Source organism: Dermochelys coriacea, chromosome 15 (assembly GCF_009764565.3).
Source record: "Dermochelys coriacea isolate rDerCor1 chromosome 15, rDerCor1.pri.v4, whole genome shotgun sequence".
Lineage (NCBI taxonomy): Eukaryota > Metazoa > Chordata > Testudines > Dermochelyidae > Dermochelys > Dermochelys coriacea.
In genome coordinates this window covers 26,745,920-26,751,176 of record NC_050082.1, presented here as the reverse complement: position 1 = coordinate 26,751,176, position 5,257 = coordinate 26,745,920, and positions in this window count along the sequence as shown.

Genomic DNA, 5,257 nt, shown 5'->3' with positions numbered 1-5,257 from the left:
CGGCCTGGGGGCTGCATCCAGCCCTTCAGATGTTTTAATCTGGCCCTTGAGCTCCTGTCAGGAGTGGGGTCCAGGGCTTGCCCCGCTCCGCGTGTCTCCTGGAAGCAGTGGCATGTCACCCCTATGTGTAGGGGCAGCCAAGGGGCTCTGCATGCTGCCCCTGGCCTAAGCTCCCATTAGTCAGGAACCATGACCAATGGGAGCTGCAGGGGCAGTGCCTGCAGACAAGGGACAGTGCACAGAGCTGCCTGGCCATGCCTCTGCATAGGAGCCAGAGTGGGGACATGCCACTGCTTCCGGAAGCTGCTTGAGGTAAGCGCGGCCCTGACCCCCTCCTGCACCCCAATCCCCTGCCCCGACCCTGATATCCCTCCTGCCCTCTGAACCCAGCCTGGAGCACCCTCCTGCACCCCCAACCCCTCATCCCCAGTTCCACCCTAGAGCCCTCACCCCCAGCCGGAGCCTGCCCCCACACCTCAGCCACACCCCAAAGTCCTCACGCTCCCCAGACCCCAACCCCCAATTTCGTGAGCATTCATGGCGTTCCATACAATTTCCATACCCAGATGTGGCCCTTGGGCCAAAAAGTTTACCCACCTCTGTCATAGATAATCATGTAAACCAGGAGACCTGAGGAAAAAACTCTTTGCTTTATATTTTGTTGAGAAAAGTTTGACAGCCATGGTTAGATCTTCCTGCACTTCTGTTTCTGATCCACCGTTACCGTTCAACAAGCATGTTGTGGTGAGAGGCCTCAACCAGGTGAAGAGTCCATTGTGATAGGCACTGCACAAGCACAATTTTCAATTAAATTCAATGAGACTCTTTGGCATACCCATTACGTAGGCATTGCCAAAGCATGGGGAGATGACAAGACCCACCTCAGCCATCTGTCACAGGTGGGTACAACCCACCCAGGGTAGCGTTACACATTGTGTTGGGGTTTGATCCCTTGTGGCCATTACTCATTGTGGTCTGGCCTGATCAGGTGGCCGATTGCTACATCATATGATAAAAAAGAAAAGGAGTACTTTTGGCACCTTAGAGACTAACAAATTTATTTGAGTTAGTCGCTAAGGTGCCACAAGTACACCTTTTCTTTTTTGCGAATACAGACTAACACGGCTGCTACTCTGAAACCTACATCATATGATGCCATCTCTCCTTTCTGACAGCTCTTTCGAGTCACTTTTTGAAGAGATGTCTCATCGTTCCTGATCATTTGCGGAAATATTTTTCTGGCACTTTCCCATATTTGGGACACTGGAGTAGAAAGTGTTTCTCTGTCTCAGTCTCTCCCTCTGTCACTTTGAGGGCACAGTCACTTCACCCAGGGTCATAGTAAATGATGGTCCCTGCTCCAAAGAGATCTAATTGTTTCTATCCTTATGTGTTCTCTCTGGTTACGTACATTCTAATTTTTACCTTTCCAGTGTTACAATGTAGCCCAGCTTCTTAAAAACAAACGCTCCATATTGCTCAACTCTGAGAATATCGACATTTTTCACAAGTGGAATGATGTCCGTATCCATTCACTGCACGGTAGTATTAGAGAACCCTAATCAAGTTTAACTGCGAAGAGCCAATCTCCTAGTATGCATAAATTAATGATAACGTTTAAGTTGGATTTCCAATAAGTATTGTTTATCTAACTTCCATGTGTTACATTTTTTACTAATCTTCCATTGTTGGTCTTAATAACTTGGTGCTTAATGGAAATGCATCCTTTTGATGGATGAGCAGGTCAATCGGGCCTTTTATTTTTCACCACTAGGTTGTGGGGATAAGTGTTGGTGTTTCACCTCTGTAATTTTATTATTTGTTTTTAGACATTTTGAAGTATCTAGTTAGCCTCCCTGCTGTTTGGCAATGCACAAGGAACAATTCTCAGACAAGTAGTATAAACAGAGATTAGCTGGATCTGTGCTGGGCCAGGTACCTTGCCCTCTTCAGGGGAAAGGACTTCCTGGCTCTAAAAACTTCCCTAAATCCCACATTACCTATGATGTTATATCAAGGGTGATGAAGGGGCAGGGGGTGTATGGAACCCTAGCCGGGGTGGTGGAGGGGCAGGGGGGGTGTATGGAACCCTAGCTGTGGTGGTGGAGGGGCGGGGGGGGTGTATGGAACCCTAGCTGTGGTGGTGGAGGGGCGGGCGGGGGTGTACGGTATCAGTGAGGCATCTGGGTAGCTGCAGAATGTTAATTTAACCCCTTCCTCCCTATGGCCTAGATCCTGCAGTGGGTCTGATAACTCAGGCTCTCTTTCCTACGCAGATTCCTGATCCCCCTCATCCCTTCAAGAGAGCAGAGCACCATAGAGTAGCCCTTGGGCTGCCATGTCCTCTTGTAAGGGATTAGCTCAAGGGCTGACAGGTTACATTCCACTAAGGTGTGCGGTAAAGGTGGGTCACACCCACAACAAACAGACACGCAATAATGATTATTTTAACTGTAATCTCAGTTAAAGTGCTTCTCCATGTTGCCCCAACAGAGCCAGCCCTAGGGCAGTGGGTGCAGAGAAGGAAGGAGTGGATGGATGCCCCCTATTGCAACAGTGACCTTTGAAATAAAACATACTGGGGAAAGGAAAATGCACAAATTGGTCACCAGAACCTTTCTTCCTTGTTCTCCTGAAAAGACCCAGACAAGCAGGTTCCGGGTTAAACCCACCGCCTGGTAAAGCAGCCAGGTCCAGGTTAGTTAACAGAACCCCTAGGAGCTGAAAGAGAATATGTCCTGGGGCACTGTCAGTGCAGTGGGGGGCACCAAAGAACCACCCTTGCCTGTGAAGGGCATGGAGAAAGAAGGCGGCACTTGAAGCAGTAAAGCACAGAGACCCCAGACAGAGCAATCAGGAAAAATGTGCCCCAGAAGTGAGAGGCAGAAACTTAAGCTACTGAAATACACTGAGGCGTGAAGAATACGTCTTTTCCTGAAAACGTGCGTGAAGCCTTGGTTCCATGACATAAGCCTAAATAGGCGTGAGACCTGTCTCCGCGAAAACTTGTGCTGCTTGCAGACAGATGTATATAAAGCATTTAAAGGGACTCATTTTTCTTGCACTATTTGTCCTGCTTATCTGTCTGCGTGTGAAAATATTTGATTTCCCCCAACCCTATGACAACATGCAGGGTATGTTATGCAAAGCAAATGACAAAAAAGAAAAGGAGTACTTGTGGCACCTTAGAGACTAACAAATTTATTTGAGCATAAGCTTTTGTGAGCTACAGCTCACTTCATTGGATGCATTCGGTGGAAAATACAGTGGGGAGATTTATATACACACACAGAGAACATGAAACAATGGGTTTTATCATACACACTGTAAGGAGAGTGATCACTTAAGATGAGCTATTACCAGCAGGAAGGAGGTGGGGAAGGAGGAAAACCTTTTGTGGTGATAATCAAGGTGGGCCATTTCCAGCAGTTAACAAAAACGTCTGAGGAACAGTGGGGGGTGGGGTGGGGGGAGAAATACCATGGGGAAATAGTTTTATTTTATGTAATGACTCATCCACTCCCAGTCTCTATTCAAGCCTAAGTTAATTGTATCAGTTTGCAAATTAATTCCAATTCAGCAGCCTCTCGTTGGAGTCTTTTTTTGAAGCTTTTTTTTGTTGAAGGATAGCTACTCTCAGGTCTGTAATTGTGTGACTGGAGAGATTGAAGTGTTCGCCAACTGGTTTTTGAATGTTATAATTCTTGATGTCTGATTTGTGTCCATTTATTCTTTTACGTAGAGACTGTCCAGTTTGACCAACGTACATGGCAGAGGGGCATTGCTGGCACATGATGGCATATATCACATTGGTAGATTGCAGGTGAACGAGCCTCTGATAGTGTGGCTGATGTGATTAGACCCTATGATGGTGTCCCCTGAATAGATATGTGGACAGAGTTGGCAACAGGCTTTGTTGCAAGGATAGGTTCCTGGGTTAGTGGTTCTGTTGTGTGGTGTGTGGTTGCTGGTGAGTATTTGCTTCAGGTTGGGGGTCTGTCTGTAAGCAAGGACTGGCCTGTCTCCCAAGATCTGTGAGAGTGATGGGTCGTCCTTCAGGATAGGTTGTAGATCCTTGATGATGCGTTGGAGAGATTTTATTTGAGGGCTGAAGGTGATGGCTAGTGGCGTTCTGTTATTTTCTTTGTTAGGCCTGTCCTGTAGTAGGTGACTTCTGGGTACTATTCTGGCTCTGTCAATCTGTTTCTTCACTTCAGCAGGTGGGTATTGTAGTTGTAAGAATGCTTGATAGAGATCTTATAGGTGTTTTATCTCTGTCTGAGGGGTTGGAGCAAATGCGGTTATATCGCAGAGCTTGGCTGTAGACAATGGATCGTGTGGTGTGATCTGGATGAAAGCTAGAGGCATGTAGGTAGGAATAGTGGTCAGTAGGTTTCCGATATAGGGTGGTGTTTATGTGACCATCACTTATTAGCACCGTAGTAGTGCTTATTAGCACCGTAGTCCAGGAAGTGGATCTCTTATGTGGACTGGTCCAGGCTGAGGTTGATGGTGGGATGGAAATTGTTGAAATCCTGGTGGAATTCCTCATTGATGTCATCAATGTAGCGCAAGTAGAGTTGGTGCATTTGGGGACGAGAGCTGAGGAAGCGTTGTTCTAAGTCAGCCATAAAAATGTTGGCATACTGTGGGGCCATGCGGGTACCCATTGCAGGGTCGCTGATGACAGTGTCTCTAAGCAATTTTTGATCAACAAGGTTAATTTCACACCAGCCTACAAACTACCTGCTATCTTCTAAAAATAAGACAAAACTCTTGTGAACTACCCTTGTTGGAGAACTTATTTGGAGAGTATCTCTAATGGCTTGCGGAGCACTATGACAAATTTGGAAACCTACATACAATGTATGTGATACCTGTAGTAAAGCATCTGTTAGATGGCAAGGCAGACCTGGGTGTTAACCAGCTTATCTTCGTGGTGTGGTTAAGAATCTGTCAAGATTTGATATTGGAATAAATCAAGCAGGAAACAGATATAAGTTTCCATTGAGTTGAGTCTCACACCCGGAGATCTGAATTTCACTGTGGTTCTGAAACCTGAGTTGTAAGTAATACAATATGCAAGTGTTCAAAAGGCTTTTGTTGCTTTCCCATTTCAAAGCATTGATGAGCTGTGTTTTGGGAGGAATTCCGATTCCTGGGATGTTTCAGGGCAGTGGTTTACATTGTTTTACCGTTCTGACTGTGTATTCCCATAGTGTGTTTCTACAGAGTAATGGTCGCTTAGCCAAGAGCC